This window comes from Monodon monoceros, unplaced genomic scaffold, assembly GCF_005190385.1.
Source record: "Monodon monoceros isolate NGI ecotype Baffin Bay Population unplaced genomic scaffold, NGI_Narwhal_1 Super_Scaffold_10, whole genome shotgun sequence".
NCBI classification, from domain to species: domain Eukaryota; kingdom Metazoa; phylum Chordata; class Mammalia; order Artiodactyla; family Monodontidae; genus Monodon; species Monodon monoceros.
The window spans coordinates 9,549,849-9,568,356 of NW_021703766.1; the positions used below are offsets into that span (position 1 = coordinate 9,549,849).

The 18,508-nt window shown below is 41.1% G+C and overlaps 1 protein-coding gene across 3 annotated transcripts in view; it reads right to left on the bottom strand.

The window, feature by feature from the left end:
• WWOX (WW domain containing oxidoreductase) overlaps window positions 1-18,508 on the bottom strand; it is a 983,400-nt gene that overhangs the window by 698,412 nt on the left and 266,480 nt on the right. The window lies entirely within an intron of this gene.

Here is an 18,508-nt window from a genome sequence, read left to right on the forward strand (position 1 = left end):
CCAGGTTGGAACACAGGTTCTACCGCCTAGTTGAACCTGTGCTTCCTTAGCTCATTCAGTTCTCAGCTTCGTTATCTATAAAATCGAAACAGCCCTTAAAGTAAGACATAAGGAATAAAGGAGAAAGTGTGCTGTGAAAAAGCCAACACCAGAACCAGCACTTACTAGGTATTAAGTAAAACATATCAAGGTGGAAATGCTCTGTCTAAAGAGATAGGCACAAACTGTTTGGATACATTCCTTTTAGAAGTCAAGTTAAATCTACATTTTAGAAGTCAGCCTGGGGAGTGTTAAGTGGAGGTCTGTTATATTTTCTCTTTGTTTGCACATATTTAATTTCATAATAAAAAATTTAAAAATAAAAGCCTTTCATGTGAATCTAAATCCTAATCAAGAAATTGTATTTGTAAGAAATCATCCTAAGGTACTAACGAGAACTGTATAAAGAAATACATTCAAGGCTATCCACAGTGTTTGTAATTGCAACATAACAGTAACACATGAGAAGTAAATTAAATGTACAACTGGGGAATCATTAAATGAATTGGAATATATGCATATGATAGAATACTATGCAGCCATTAAAATAACAAATCTATTGACCCTGTAAAGCATTCATGTTTAAAAACAATATATAATATTGTATGATCACACACACACACACACACACACACAATGCTAATGAAACATAGACAAAAATGTTAACAGTCATTGTCTCTAGGGGTGGATGGAACCCAAAGTGTCTTAAATTGTTTTCTTTCTGAGTTTATTCGTATTTTTTTTTCCATAATTAACATGTGCTGTCTTTATAATAAGAAAAAAATGCCATAAATAAATGCTTTGTAGGAAGAAAAAAAAAAGCGTTTCGGGGATTTAGTTAACACATGAAACGAGAGAAAAAGAGACAGGGTACAGTTTTACAGGACCACTGCTTTAAGAGATAAAAGTTCAGTGTTTTGTCCCAGATTCAAGCAAATCACCAAATCCTCTGAGTTTCTGATTCTTGCTTGTAAAATAAGCGGCTGGAAACTGATGGTGTTCAGATTCCACACCAATGGCATGGAATATGTGATATGGGAAATGAAATATTTCCTATCTTTCATTTAAAAAAACTTAGTGTTCTTTTCATAGAGACTTCTCATAGACCTATTACTATTGCAACAATCTGATTTTGTTCCATCCTTATGGAAAACTGTAGGTGAAGAATCTTGAGTTTTTAGAAAACAAACACTGGTGTGCAATAAAGAAAAGCCTATCTAAAAACTAAAATTATCTGTTATCTAAATAAAGTTTTAAAAAAGGCAAAAATTTGCAATCCTATAAAGAATCCATATTTTCACTACGTAAACAGTGTTTACAAATCAACAAGAGAAACATATTCTGAGTCTAACAGAAATACTGACAATGATATTTTTAAAATTCATAAAACTTGATTGTAAAATAACCAGCACAAGAGGTAACGTGTTCAACTCCACCAGTAGCAAGAGTTAAAATGAGATATTTTCTGCCTATTAAATTAGCAATTTATTTATATTATCATATTTTTATTACCTTGTATAAAGCTGGTAAGACTATATATTCCTACCCCATGGATATTAAGTTGAAAACATTTATCATGAGAGTTAGAAATATCCACATTATTTCACCTAGTAATCCTGTTTCCAAGTAGTGGGTTACGCAGGGGGCGGTGCAAAGGGCAGCAGCTCATACCCCTAGGGAGGAACAGTTTATCACTGATAATGTTCAGAACTGCCACTGCATGATGATAATAATAAAAAGCAGAGCAACGTTTAGTAATTTTACTATTGGTTTTTTTTTTTAAATACATTCATTTATTTATTTTTGGCTGCATTGGGTCGTCGTTGCTGCACGCGGGCTCTCTCCAGTTGCGGCAAGTGGGGGCCACCCCTCACTGCGACGCACAGGCCTCTCATTGCGGGGGCTTCTCCTGCCGCGGGGCACGGGCTCTGGGTGCGCAGGCCTCACTAGTTGTGGCACACGGGCTCAGTAGTTGTGGCTCGCAGCCTCCAGAGCACAGGCTCAGCAGTTGTGGCGCACGGGCCCAGCTGCTCCGCGGCATATGGGATCCTCCCGGAGCAGGGCTCGAACCCATGCCTCCTGCATTGGCAGGAGGATTTTCAACCACTGTGCCAGCAGGGAAGTCCTTATTATCGGTTTTGAATTTTCTACAAACAATGCTCCCCCATTTTGCCCGTGTCTGGGGCAGACTATCCCTACAGCCACCTGCTACCCCCTTGATATGCCACTGCTTCTGTAGGGGATTAAATGCTGAACCCAAAAAATAGGTCCTCTAGGAACCTGTGAATGGGACCTTATTTGTTAAAAGCGTCTTTACAAATGTAATTAAGTTCAGGACCTTGAGAGGAGATCACGCTGGATTAAGGTAGAACTAAATCCAATTGACAAGTGTCCTTACAAAAGAAGAGAAGGGCAGAAGACACACAGAGAAGGCACTGTGAAGGCAGAGGCAGAGGCAGAGCCTGGAGAGATGCATCTACAAACCAGGGGCTGTCAAAGAGTGCCCACCTGCACCAGAAGCTAGTGAAGGGCGCCAAATGGACCCCTCCTCAGAAGGCACCAACCCTGCAGACGCCTTGATTTCAGACTTTTGGCCTCCAGAACTGTGACAGACTGAATTTCTGTTGTTGTAAGCCACCAAATATGTGGTAATTTGTTACAGCAGCCCTAGCAAACTGATACAGTTTCCAAGATTCATTCCCATAGAAATCCTCAAAATTTACATAAAAGCTTATGCATAAGAATGAGTAATAATTATATATAAATGAGGTAGAATTATAAAATTGTATATGAACTAGAAGCAACTTAAAATCCAACAGAAGATAAGCTAAATCAGCAAGGATTAAGTCAGAGGTTCCCCAATTTCTCAAATCCATTGAAAAAGGAGGAAATTAAATGTTATGTGTGCGATTCATATCCCTTCCCAGCCACCCCCCCAAAAAAAAGATTTTTATACGTAGAGTCAGCAAGACAGGAAATACAGAAAAATGTTAGCTCTGGATGTGCAGGATATCATTAGGTTGCTTAGTCCTTTTTTTACTGTTTCTGTTATTTTCCAAATTTTCTATATAAGCATGGATTTCTTAAAAAATTACTCAGATGTAATTCACAAAGCATACAATTTACGCTTTTGAAAGTGTGCACTTCACTGGTTTTTAATATGTTCACAATTATACAAGCATCATCACATTTTAATTTTACAACATTTTCATATCCCCCAAAACAAGCCCTGTATCCATTAATAGTCACTAACCACTCCTATCCGCCAGACACCATTAATCTGCTTTCTATTTTCTAGATTTGCCTATTCTGGATATGTCATATAAATGGAATCACACAACATGTGGTCTTCTCGTGAACAACTTTTCTCACTGCACTTAACGTTTCCAAGGTTCATCCGTGTTGTAGCAGGTATCAGTACTTTGTTGCTTTCTGTGGCCAAAAGCTATTCCACTGTATGGATACGTCACATTTCATTTAACCATTTGCCAGCTGATGGACATTTCGTATTGCTGCTATGAACAGTCATTTACAAGTTATTATGGAGACATATGTTTTGATTTCTCTTGAGTATACAAGGAGAAGTGGAATTGCTGGGTCATACGGTTAATTCTATGCTTAACGGTTTGAGGGACTGCCAGACTGTTTTCCAAAGTGTGGCTGTACCATTGTACATTTCTACCAGCAATGTATTATGATCCCAATTTCTCCATATTCTTGCCAATATTTGTCATTAAATCTGTCTTGGGTTTTTTTTTTGTTTGTTTAATTTTAGCCACCTTAGCGAGTATGAAGTGGTGCCTCATTGTGATTTTTATGTGCATTTCCCTAATGACTAATGATGTTGAGCATTAGTATTTATTGGCAATTTATGTATTTATTGGCAATTTGTATCTTTTCTTTGGAGAAACATCTACTGTCTGTTCAGATGCTGAGCCAATTTTTAAGTGAGGTAATTATCTTTTTATTATTGAATTATAAAAGTTCTTTATATATTTTGGATACAAGTCTGTTGTCAGATATACAATTTGCAGCATCTCCCTCATTCTATAGATTGTCTTTTCACTTTCCTGATGGTAACATTTGTAACACAAAAGTTTTAAATTGTGATGAACTATAATTTATATATATATATTTTTTCTTTTTCCTTTGTCACTTGTGCTTTTGGGGTTGTATCTAAGAAAGCACTACCTAACCCAACATTGCAAAGGTATATTCCTATCTTTCTTCTAAGTGGTTTATAGTTTTAGCTCTTACATTTAAGTCTAGGATCTATCTTGAGCTAATTCCTATGTATGGCGAACACAAGACATCTAACTTCGTCCTTTGGCATGTGGACATCCAATTGTTCTAGCATCATTTGTTGAAAAGACTGTTCTTTCCCCCAATGAACTGTCTTGGCATTCTTGCTGAAAATCAACTGACCACCTGTAAGAGTTTATTTTTGGACTGTCGATTCTATTCTATTATCTACATGACTATGCTTATGCTATGACCACACAGTCTTCATTACTGAAGCTTTATAGTCAATTTTGAAATCGGGAAATGGGAGCCCTCGACTTTGTTCTCTTTGCGTCTATTGACATGATCCTTTTTTCCACTGATATGGTATATTACACTGATTAACATTCAAATGTTAAGCCAACCTTGAATTCTTTATATAAATTTCACTTAGCCACGGTATAAATTTCAATCCTTTTTATATATTGTTGCATTTGGTTTGCTAGAATGGTGAAGAAGATATTTGCATCTATATTCCTAAGTGATACTGGTCTGAAGACTTCTTTTCTTGTGACGTCTTTATCTGGTTTTGGAATCATGGTAATACTGGCCTCAGAGAGTGAGAAGTATTCCCTCTTCTATTTTTTGGAAGAGTTTGCAAAGGATTGATATTAATTCTTCTTTAAATGCTTGGTAGAAAGCATGAATTAATCTTTTAACTAGAAAAAGAGAAACCACTGTTTCTTCTAAAAAAGTATTTGTGCAAATCTCATTATCACTGGGCAATGAAAGTCTCATAGGGAAACTGTCTCATTCTTTCTGTTGTCTGATCTATTTCCAAATCATCACCTATCTAAAACCTAAAATGGTGATGTAGTTGGGGTCAGCTGAATATATGACTTACATATGGGCACCTTCCAGGTTGCATCTCAAATATTTGGTCCACCTTTTCAGAGTTGTTGATACTTCTTTTTGTCTTTTTTTTTTTGAGTGTTAAGTATGGGTTAAGCACTTATTAAGAGCTTTGTGTACATAAGAACTCTAGGTGACATGTTTATTATCTCCATTTTATTATGTTCAGGAGAAAAAGCAATTAGAAGCAAACTTCCTATGGTCAGAGTAAGTATCAGCAACAGGTAAACTAGGGACTTCCTTTGTGGTCCAGTGGTAAAGAATCTGCCTTCTCATGCAGAGGATGCGGGTTCGATCCCTAGCTGGGGAACTAAGATCCCACATGCCGCAGAGCAACTAAGCCCGCACGTCTCAACTAGAGACCCCATGTGCCACCAACTACAGAGCCCACGCGCCACAACTAGAGAGAGAACACCCGCACACCACAACTAAAGAGAAGCCCATGGGCCACAATGAAGAACCCACGCGTGCCACAACAAAAAAAGATCCCGCGCGCCGCAGGGAAGACCCTTCATGCCACAACGAAGACCCGATGCAGCCAAAAATATAATAAATAAATAAATAAATATTTTTTAAAAAGAAACAGTGAAACTCCTTATCGAAAAAGAAAGAGGTGAAATAAATAAAGAAATGAATAAGAACGAAATATAACAAAATAAAATAAAAAGGTCCTCTGACTTCAAGGACACTACACAGTACCTCCTTTGTTAGATACGCTCCCTAGAATATGGCTAGAGTCAAGTGCTCAGAGAAACTCTAGCTCAGCCATGTTATGATACTTACATGTAAACTGAGAACAGCCGCATGCACCCTACCCAAAGTTGTGACGGGCAAAGCCCCGGTATCTTGCTAGGTACCTGCCAGGCCTCAGTGGTTATTACTCCCTTTGTCTCTAGACCCTTCCTTTTTATCCACAAGAGAAAATAAAATTCTTCAAAGTTGGTTTTTTTTCAGTGTTTCCCGATTTCTGAGACAGGCTGGGCATTTGGAATGCTGGCTCCATCTCTCTCAATAGCAGTTACCTTTATCCTTGCCTGCACATTGTCTCAAGGAACTGCAAACAGCATCCAACAAAGAAACTTGCTATACCTAACATCTCAGCCTGGAGGCATGAACCCACAGAGAACCTGGGAAACCCTTTCCTCTTTCACCAAATTTTAATACGCTTCATTAATGTTAATTGCACAACACCAGAGGCAAAATACATACCACGTACCTAAAGCTTGTCCCCTCTATTAATTAAAAACAGGCTTATGGAATATGAAAGTATAAAGTGCTAAACTTTTTTTTTAATTGTAAAGACACTTAATTGGCTTGTACAAAAGGAAAAGAATTCCTTTTACCTCACTTTAATGAGGTTATTATTCAAATGGCATATTTTGTTCAGTTTTGACTAAAAGCCACTGCAATTCAAAAGGCTCTGAGATGATGAATATTTACAGAATATCAAAAGGAAAGTTCAAACTATAAAGACAGAATGGAAACAAAAATAGTATCATTCCAATTCCAAAGTTGGTGCTATTAGTCAGCATTTTCAGGGACTGATTTTTCTTCTTCTTCTTCTTCGATGGATTCTGGTCTGTAAAGGGGTAAGTGGGGACCCGACAGGTTGACTTCTGTGGGTATAGAACTGGAGATTCCAATAGAGGGGGGCGTGCTTGTTCTCTGTGGTTCTGATACACCCATGGAGAAAGCCTCTATGCTTCTCTGTTGAGTGGACCCTGGGCATTCTCCGAGCCTGCTGGGGATGACATTTGGAAAGGAGCGATCCCGTCCTCCAGAGCCAACACATTCCTTGGACCAGAGGACAACTGTTCAGTGGTAAGGAGGGTGGAGTTCCAAAGATTCACCAATGGGTATGGCTGCTTGTCATCAATGGGAGTGACAATGGACCAAGGTTTCTTTTTTTTTTTTTTGGCTGCACCATGTGGCTTGTAGGATCTTCGTTCCCCGACCAGGGATTGAACCCGGGCCACGGCAGTGAAAGCTCAGAGTCCTAACTACTGGACCACCAGGGAATTCCCTAAACCAAGCTTCCTAGACACTGTAGCCATAAATGATACTTCCTACTGGAAACAGCAATGAATGGTGATAATAAATAGAAAGGGGGCTGAGCCCAAAGGCTGCCACTAACCGGCTTTAGATAGTTGATCTCCAAGTTTTCTTCTCGCTCCCCTCCTTTTTATTTTAGGTATAAGTGACATAACACATTATTAAGTTGCGGGTGAGCACCCTTCAAGCGTGCCATCCATTGACTACCCCCTCTCTTTCTGCCGTCTTCAATCTCTCCATCTCCACTGCTGCCTATCGGGCTAATGAGATTGTTCAGACCAACAATTAAGAGAAAATCAGGAAAGAAAGTGGATAAAAGAAAGTGGAAGAAAGGCAGACAGACAGGAGAGAGAGGGCTGGAAAGACAAAGAAATGCCTGCTTGACACTGGGGCTCTTTCAAGTTGTACTGAGGCTTTCTCTTCCCATTTATAGACCATAGTTTTGAAGTATTTGTCTCCATTCATAATCTCCTTCCTGGCCCCAAACTCTCTTTTTATCACCAAGCTGACTGAGTTCTGCCCCATCACCATCCAGAAGCTCTCAAAGCTGCCTGGGGAGCAGCGGCTTCTCAATCTCTGCATCCAAGGACCTCCCCTCTGCTGAAACTGGGCTTCTCTGTGGCAATGGACCCGGCTCGTCCCTGGTTGCTGGCCCTCTTCCCTGTCTCAGCTTCTGAGATACAATCCATTCTTGGACCTCCTCCTAACGCCACCACTGCCTCAGCTTCCGTGTGCTGCACCCCTTCCTCTGCCCAGATTTCCATTTGCAACCACCTCTGATTCCGTCTAAAATCTCTTCCCTGTAGCAACTGCATCCAGCCAGGGACTCCAAACAACACCTCTATGAAGGTGAACTTCACACCCACAGCACCAGCCCCTACGTCCCTCCCAAGTTCCAGAATTTCATCCCTACCCACCCCAAATCTCAACTCTTCATCTTCTCTCAAGTCTTCCCCCTTTCCTGACGTCCTTATTTCTGCAGTGGGTGATACTCTCTAGCCAGTCACCTGATAATGAACACTTAGGAAACATCTGCTATCCTGCCTTCTCCTATAGTCAACGCCAGTATGGCTGGTCAACGCCAGTAACTCTAGACCCTTCGGGGACTATTAATATATTGTCCAGTCCCCTATATTTCCAATGAGGCAAGCGGTGTGGTGTTCTGTCTGGATCTCATTTAGGGGCCCCAGTGTATTCATTCCCAACTGCCAAGAGCACTGGCTTCTCCAGAAAATCATCCCCGAGTGATGGGGGCCATCATATCTGGAAAGTCATGCCCCGCACCCAGATGCTCTCCTAACAAGGAGGACTGACTCTGGGATAATTCCTTCTCTAGAGCTCCCTACATGGGTCAGGCTGAAGCTAGTCTCCAATTGAATATAACCTGTTTCCCTCATTCTTCTTCTGAGAGCACTCCCCCAGTAAATTATCTGAGCAAACATCCCTGTCCCAGACCTGATCTCCAGGGAACTCAAGCTAAGATCACCACTGTTACTCCATGCTTTTGGTTCTGTTGCCTTTAGCTCTGGACACTGCAACAGCCCACACCTGGCCTTGCTACCTTTGCCTTCTCTCTTACTTGACCCATCGTGAATACTGGGACCAAATTAAACACATTCTAAGAGTCTAACAGAAGAACTGATGAAGACATTTCAAACATTTATAAAACTAGATTACCAGCGACCAGTTCAAGTTGTAAAGTGTTAAATTCCACCAGTAGCAAAAATCAAAATGAGATATTTTCTACCTTTCAAATTAGCAGGTTTTGTAATACTATTATTATATTTTCATTACGTTGTATAAAGCTGGTGGGAACATACATGCCTGCAACCGGATACGCATTCTGTTCAGCCAGTACATTTGTGGTAATTTATTACGAAAGCAGTAGAAAACAGAGTGAGGGAATAAATGTTTGCTGTTTGAAGTCACTAAGTTTTGGGGGTTATTTAACAGCAACAGATAACTAATACATGCATCATGCTACATGAGAGAAGCCAAACTCAAAAAGCTCCACGCGGAATACTTCCATTTATGTAACGTTCTGGAAGAGGCAAAACTCTAGGGACACACACACAAAATCAATGGTTGCCAGGGCTGGGTGTGAGGGGTGAGAATTACTTCAAGGGGGCACAGGGGAAGTTGAGGGGGTAACGGAACTGTTCTATACGTTGACTGTGGCGAGTCCATGACTGTGTGCATGTTACAACTCACAGAACCGTACAATTAAAAGCGTGAGTTTTACTGTATGTAAAATACACAGTAATAAAAAAAAGGAGAGAAACAATAGTGTGCTGTGTGCTTCCAATGGCTCTGATCACATCCCTGGCATGAGTCATGTGTGTATGTGGATATAACTGCACCACGTGGCTCTCAGTCATATGCGTGTCTCTGGGGCACCGTGCAGAGTACCGAGCACCTGACAGGTGATTAGTACAAAACTGGGGAATCTAACTGAAAGCCCAGTACACTTGATGCCCAAGCTCCCTGGCATTCAGGTCCCTACCAAGGCACCAAGCTCCCAGGGATACCAACCCACCAAGGGCCAGGATCCCATCAGCATCCTTCACAAACACTCACTGCCAATCCCAGGGGTGCTACTGGGAAGGCTCACCAGGAACTAGCAACAACCCAACTCCAGGGCATCTCATCTCAAGTGTGGACTGTAAATGGAACATCAGCTCCTGAGGGGCGGCATCTCCCAGGAAGCCTGGTCTTCAATGCTGTCTGGGGCGTGGCCACTCCTACATTACATAACATTTTCTACCACAGGCCACAATCCCTATGGACAACTGTTATCTCTGCCAGTAGACAACAATCAACAATCAAGAGGTCTTTGTTGCCAAGGTCTTGCCCGCGTTAAGACGGAAGCCTTAGGTACACACCTGGTTGCATACATCTGAATCAATGCTATTTTCCCAATGACATCCGGTCTATAAACCATCCCATAGCCATATTTTACAATATATTATTACTTCAAAGATGGCAGCAGGAAGCGGGAAAAAGTGGATCTGTTTTAGCTGATCAATAAAGAGTTACTTATGCTTTGGAGACAAGACCAGCCCATTGTGACTCAAGAAACCTAATTATCAGATGTGTAATTTCAAACCTGAGAAATAAGAAGGCCATTTCAAAAGAGCTTGTGAAGAGCAGCAGCCACAATCACGGGGCTGAAGATTTGTAAACTGAATCGTAACATGCCCCCCAAAATGAAGCGGACTCTTACAGGTTAAATAAACACCCAGCAGAACATGAATACAATTGTGCCTTTGGGGGACTCTACTTCAGACACAGCAGAAGAATGAGCTAAGTGGAATGTTATGTAAAGGGAAATACTTTTCAATTCCTCCTTGAAACAGAATGGCACACCATCTGGGGCATTTCTCAAGTGAGTTGCAAGAATTCATACTATTTGGAAACACTCTGAAATTCAAGAGAAAGAAGCTGAGGACCCGAAGTCCCAAAAGCAACTGTTTTTTAGTCTGATCTGGTGTTCAGCTGTCCTTTTCTCCCAGAACAGAAAGAGGAAAAAAAATTATTATAGAATTCCAAGGTGGATCCCTGCTTCAATAACGAGTGCTGGTTTATCTCAAACTCCTCGATGGCAGCATAGAAGTGAACACAGTAATTCTCTTCTACAGCTACGCCGAGCCCAGTGAAGGTCCTTCACACTCCACCAAGTAATCCACCAAGACCTCAACTGCCCAAAATGTGGTGTTCATGCCCCTAGTAAAACTCAGGATGATTTTAGGTGGTATTGGGGCAAACTTCTAAAAAATGCTTATTTGCTGTGACATACAGAAAAAATATATAATGAGCTTCTCAAACTCACAATGATGATAACGATAAAAGGAAATTGTAATACCCACCTTGTTTGATAGTTCTGAGAATCAGAGAAAAATGTAAATTGCCCAGCACCAGCCATGAGAGAGAGGGTACCTGAAACCGGCTATCTTCTTTTCTCATCTGCCTGTTTCCTGGACCATGGGCTACACTGTGGGGACATGACATCCATCAACAATGCAGAGATATGAAATATGTATATAATTGTCTCCCACATTTATAAAATACATATATAATGTTTCCCATGTCCTTACTCAATATCTCTGGCAGATGAGATCCGAACAAATATGCAAGGAAATAAAGCAAATAAAACAAGAGAAACATGAACACATGGAATCAACAACAGCTCAAGGTGGGCAGTGACCATCCAGCTGCTGTGCTGCTAAATATTAAAGGACCCATATATTTCAAGAATGTGAGGGACACTATCAAATATTAAAATATTAACCCAGAATGGATTCTGCTGTCAACATAACCTAGCCACACCTTTTTCTTTTTTAAGTTGGAAAAGAGAAACTAATCCAAGCCAATCAGGAGGAATAGAGCCGAGAGCTGGCTGTATCCCAGGAGACCACCAGGAATTTTTCATTTCATGCACCATTTACAACTTCTTATAGTGAGTGCCAGAACGTCAGTACATACACTTAACAGAAAATGGCAACACTCTTGTTTTTATTTCCTTACATTTTTGCCTCATGTCCATTATCTTGATTCTATTTTCCCATCCTAACACATGCAGTCCCTGCAGCAAGATCTCACCCTCACTGACTCTAAGTGGGGGGAAATGTAAAACAGGAATATACCCACAGTTTCTTCCAAGTGGGGTTTCTAGGAAAAATGCATCTATTTGATAATTATGCCACCAAAGGCACTTAATCCCACTGACACAATGCCTCAAATGCAGGTCTGACTCTGGTGTTCCAGCTCCTGTTGTTTCCATTTCTCTCTTGAACTTTCCACTTAGTACTTTACTGCCCTGTGTTTGGTTTCCTGGAATATTTAATAAAATGGACAATCAGTGATCAGCACAAGAGGGATGGGAGAGTGGAGGGAGTTAGAACAAATAATTTCAACTGCGCTCATAACCTAGTAACCTCACATGAACATAGCTCCCACCGACAGGGAAAATACAAAGTAACCAACGTCCCTCTTGGCAAATTCCCATTTGTTCATCTGACAAATGAATCGGTGGCTACGTCCTAAAGAAATTCACTTGGGATACGGAAGAAGTCTTGGGAGGCCAAATTGGAGTTCAGTAAACTCTAGAAGGGAACTCAGAGAATGTGAATATTATTCACATAAATGAAGAAGGGAAAAAGCTGGTAGATCGGGAGAGTTAGGGATGGTATTATTGATTTTTATTTTTTTATATTGATTATTATTGAAGTATAGTTGATTTACAATGTTGTGTCAGCTTCTGATAAACAGCAAAGGGATTCAGTTATATATATTTATATATATTCCTTTTCATATTCTGTTATGGTTTACTGTAGGATACTGACTATAGTTCCCCACGCTATGCAGGAGGACCTTGTTGTTTAGCTGTTTTACATACAGTAGTTTCTATCTGCTGATCCCAAATTCCTAATTTTTCACACCCCACCCCCTTTCCCCTTCAGTAACCATGAATTTGTTTTCTATGACTCTGTTTCTGTTTTGTAAATAAGTTCATTTGTATCATATTTTAGATTCCATGTACAAGTTATATCACACGGTATTTGTCTTTCTCTTTCTGACTTAACGTCACTTAATATGATTATCTCTAGGTCCATCCATGTTACTGCGAATGGCATCATTTCAATCCTTTTGATAGCTGAGTAGTATTTCATTTTGTGTGTGTGTGTGTGTGTGTGTGTGTGTGTGTGTATGTTCCACATCTTTTTTTTTAAACTTCTCATTTTCTACCGCCTCATGTCTTTCTTAAACATGTGAATTTCAGTACATATCCTATAAGGGTCAGTTTTGGGTTTTTTTCCCAAAACTTGTATTGAATTATCACACCCACACACACAAATCCAAACACTGAGAAATCATGACTTTTCAGAAAATACATACACCGGTGTAACCGACACCCACGTCTTCTTTGTCCATTCATCTGTCGATGGACATTTAGGTTGCTTCCAAGTCTTGGCTATTGTAAATAGGGCTGCTATGAACACTGGGCTGCATGTATCTTTTCGAATTAAGAGTTTTGTCCAGATATATGCCCAGGAGTGGGACTGCTGGATCATATGGCAACTCTGTTCTTAGTTTTTTAAAGACCCTCCATACTGTTCTCCATAGTGGCTGCACCAACTTACATTCCCACCCACAATGTAGGAGGGTTCCCTTTTCTCCACACCCTCTGCAACATTTGTTATTTGTAGACTTTTTAATGATGGCCATTCTGACCGTGGTGGTACCTCACTGCGGTTTTGATTTTCATTTCTCTAATAGTTAGCGATGTTGAGCATCTTTTCATATACCTATTGGCCACCTGTATGACTTCTTTGGAGAAATGTCTCTTTAGGTCTTCTGCCCATTTTTTGATTGGGTTGTTTGTTTTTTTGTTATTGAGTTGTAAGAGCTGTTTGTATATTTTGGAGATTAGGCCATTTGCAAATATCTTCTCCCATTCCAAAGGATGTCTTTTCATTTTGTTTATGGTTTCCTTTGCTGTGCAAAAGCTTATAAGTTTGATTAGGTCCTATTTGTTTATTTTTGCTTTAATTTCTATTGCCTTGGGAGAATGACCTAAGAAAACATTGCTATGATTTATGTCAGAGAATGTTTTGCCTATGTTCTCTTCTAGGAGTTTTATGGTGTCATGTCTTATATTTAAGTCTTTAAGGGGATGGCATTATTTAGAGAAGAGGTTATCTTTCGCTACAACCCATAGTTTCACACACACAAAGTGGGGAAAGTCATAACAACAGACTAGAAACCTCTGAAGGGCTAAATCTGCATCTGATTACCCCTGTGCTCCTACATCCAGCACCATGCCTGAACAGAAGAAGTGTGTTGAATTACCAAATCCCTAAGAATTAAATAAGATACCACTGTGAAAGCTCTCTGCACCTTTGCTCACACCCGTTCACTGTCATTTGGTTTTTAAAGTATTGCATGCATACAGTTTGTACTTTTATTTTAAACCCAAAGAGTCTCTTTCTCAGCATTAACCACCATGCAGTTGTTTATGTACCATTTGCCTAATTTTTGTCAAATTTATGGAACCCCTGTATTTTTTTTTTTTTTTTTTTAATGCACTGGAAGCCAAATCACCTGTATTTCTCAGCCTCGTGCTTTGCCAAAACATGAGCAGTCAGTTGCTGCTCTGGTTTGGGATTTTTAAACTTGGTATGTGTTAAGATAAATGCAATACTTGCCTGCGTCCGTCTTATATATAAGCGGTAAAATGTGAACTTCGCGGAACTCTGCTCTGTGGCTCACAGAGCTTGCGCAATGAGGCTGCTCTGTGGCTCGCAGATCTTGTGCAATGAGGCTGCCTGGCAGTGGGGGCGGGGGGGTAATTAAATGAATGGCCCATGTGGACTTACAAAACACACCCATTACGAAGAAATCAGAATTATCCAGGAAAATGAGGGAAGGACTAGAGCAGGCAGTAAGTCACTTGTTATGCCGACTAAGAACACGTTTACCCTGACAACTGAAAACGCTGTCTCCTCTCTCTATGATTTCCCTGTTGGAGGGTCCTAACGGCCACACCAAGCAATGTCTAATACGGGACCGTATGCACGCGGGGTTCCTGGCATTTGTTGACAGTGCTTCTAGTAAAATAATACCTGGACATTCTCTCTAAGCAAAATGCATCCCTCCAAGCTTTTTACTCAGTTGATAAGTGGGGAAAATAAAGGCAATATAGAAATAACTAGGCTTTCTAGAAATGCACTAGCATTGCTTCAAATTAAAATAATATTTTGCGGACACGAAGCAATATTGAGCATTACAAGCCATCATTTACAAACTCCTGCGATACCAGGGATGCATACGTTCTGCTGAAAAAAATCATGGGAACACTCATCTCGTATATATTTATAGAAGAGCATTAAGGACTAGATGATGATTTCATTACCATTATGCAAAGAGAGCTTATTTTAAAAACACCTTCTGCACCTACCATGAAGGGAGGGAGCTTTAACGCGGCGCGGCAGAGGTGGACTTTCAGGGACAATGGGGAAAAAAATTACCTGGGGAATGTGCTTATGCACATGGTCAAGTCACTCAAACAATGAAACACCTCATGCATTTTGTACGTTTCCTTGCCAATGAGGGCTCCTTCCTCTGTTTTGCCTAGAGATATATGGAGCTGTAACAGAGTTCAGAAAGCCCCTGACAGCTGTGTGCTGCCATTCAGACCTGAAAGATTCCATGTTATGATAAAAATTAATGTACTCTGACATCCTCTGGGACTCCCTGGGCCCTGGGAATAGCTAATGAAGAAATACAACCTTGCCGGAGAGCAGCACGCGGCTCTGGAGTTGAGGATGAATTCATATGCGGTGGCCGTGTGGCCCCGTCTGTCATTATCTGTAAAGCAAGTGGACCCTGGCGCCAAAGGGAGTCGGCACTGATTGGTTAGAATTATTTTCTGGGTCACGGGAGGTCAAATAAACAAAGAGCTTTACGAAATAATTGAGCCCAAGTTGGATTCAGCCTGTCACTTTGTGCTAATGTCCTCTTCTTAAACCAAACAAGGATCAACATCTTGGGTCTCCTGTTGGCTATGATAGGTGTGGACTGGAAAACTTCTCCCCAGGAGACCTGCTTCCTTAGTGATTACAAGACCACTGGGCATGTCCCAATGGACACTCATTCAAGAGGGGCTCAGAAAGGGTCTTGGTGTTGAGCCTGGGAGGAATGCTGATTCCCAAAGAGATGTTTCACTGTCCCCACCAGCCTACCTTCCAACACCTTTAGCCTCCAAGTATCACAATGTCTTCCCAGAGGGCAGAATGAGAATAATGTTCATGGCAGCATTATTTACAGTAGCCAAAAAGTGGAAAAAACACACATGTCCATCAACTGATGAATGAATAAACAAAATGTGGTCTCTATCCATATGACGGAATACTCTTCAGCCATAAAAGGCAATGAAGAACTGCCATGCTACAATGTGCATGAACCTTGAAAACATACTAAGTGAAAGAAGCCGCTCACAAAAGACCACACATGGTGTGATTCCATCCATATGAAATGTCCAGAATGGGCAAATTGGGAGAGAGAGAAAGATGAGTGCTTGCCTAGGGCTGGAGCGGGTGGAAGGATGGGGAATGACCGCTAACCAGTACGGGGATGGGGTTTCTTTCTAGATGTGAACACAACTAAAAACCATCAGACTGCATACTTCAAGGTGGTGAATTTTCAAGTACGTACATTAAATCTCAACTAAAAATAGAACTAACTTCCTGGGCTCTGAGAAGCCTGCTGTACATTCTCACAATGACTTAAGTGGTCACCATCTCACCCACACACCCCTGCCCCCCTCCCCTGCCGGGCAGCTGTGGCTGACAGCTCTCCAGTCCCTGTTCACTTTTCCCCATGCTTCCACCACGAATGGAAACTGGGACTCAAGCAAGATAGAGTCAGTTCAGAGAAAGTAAGGTTGCATTTCCTTTTTTAGACAATTGATAGGTTACACAAAGGTACATGATTTTAGTCTGTGACATTATTTCAGCCTATTATTAGAATTTTACCGTGTCAAGTTGAATTCATTTCTCAACATCCAAATTTTAGCCACTGTTTCAAAGATTAGGTTGAAATTTTTAAAAATCTGTTTCTTTCCTTGACATATTATTCACTATATTTTCTCTGACCTTATCGTATTATTTTTCTAATTTACAATCTCCACTGACTGTGGAAAACCTTGGGGAAAAATGTATTAGAAACATTTTTTTCGAAAATATTTGAAATATATCTTTATACACATACATATTTAATGTCTTTTCTATAGAATGCCTATCATTCTATTAAAAGTAAAAAATCAGAAGGTGATATTCTAAGATACAAACAGTGGTGATAACAGAGGGGTAGTCATAGTGTATTCATGGATGAATATTTATGTTGTCTTAGATGTGCTTTAAAATAATCTAGCGGGCTTCCCTGGTGGCGCAGTGGTTAAGAATCCGCCTGCCAATGCAGGGGACACGGGTTCAAGCCCTGGTCCGGGAAGATCCCACATACCGCAGAGCAACTAAGCCAGTGCGCGACAACTACTGAGCCTGTGCTCTAGAGCCCACGAGCCACAACTACCGAGCCCATACGCCGCAACTACTGAAGCCCGCGTGCCTAGAGCCCATGCTCCGCAACAAGAGAAGCCACCGCGATGAGAAGCACGCACACCGCAAGGAAGAGTAGCCCCCACTCACCACAACTAGAGAACGCCCGCACACAGCAATGAAGACCCAATGCAGCCAAAAATAAAATAAATTTATAAAAATAAAATAATCGAGCAAGAGAGGGGCTGAAGACTGAACGAAACTGACCATATGTAGATACTTACAGAAGATGGGTGAAAGGTATGGGAAGGTCCATTATAACTCTTTTCTTTCTTATGTGTATTTGAAAAATGACCCCAGAAAAAATTCCAAGAAATAAAGACAAATTAAGGGAGGGCCAGGAAAATGGACAGTTTTCATGTTCACAATTACTCTTGTCCATATTTTTTCAAACGTCCTACAATGGGCATGTACTATCTTTGTGGTCACGGAGCTTGTATAAAATAACATTTATTCATAATGCCAAAATAAATATCCAAATAACAGCAATTAACATCTGTCTGAAAAATCATAAAGGCAGTTAAACCTTTTAAAACAAAATAGAATTAAGGCCAAAGTGATTGCATCAAAAACCACCCCCAAGAAGACACGCACAATGAGAAACGCAGGACGGGAAGCCACAGCGGGAACTGAACGGCAAAGCCCCCCTCTTCCGATGGGGCGGAAGGGGACGAGCTGCAAATAAATAAGAAGTGGACCTGATGCAAAACTCCACTCAGCTTGGAAAACCCGCCCACAGGATGAGAGAAAAAGACGAACTGCCTGGTCCAAGACACCTGAAGGTCAAACAGGCCTGAGGAGCCTGGGACTGAAATCTACTTTGGTACCTGGGTCTTTAAAGGTCACAGCAAGCTCTTCTCTACGATGAACATGTGAAGCCTTCCCCCTGATAGAGAGGCAAGTCCTGCTTCAGAGCACAGCTGAGTCAGAGGAAGTTCTGGAAAAATTAGCAGAGCTGCATGATGGAACTGTGCTTCTACTACTGGAAAGACCCGAGGAGGAGCCTAGGGCATCACCATCCAAGACAAAGAACGACCAGGACACAATGGTGAGTGAGAGAGCTGGACAACAGCTGGTCCTCCCTGACTCCTGGTCCAGTGCCCAGTCCCCCTGACCCACTGCTCAGCTCCACGGAGCAACTCCACGCCTCTGCACCAGTGAAGGACACC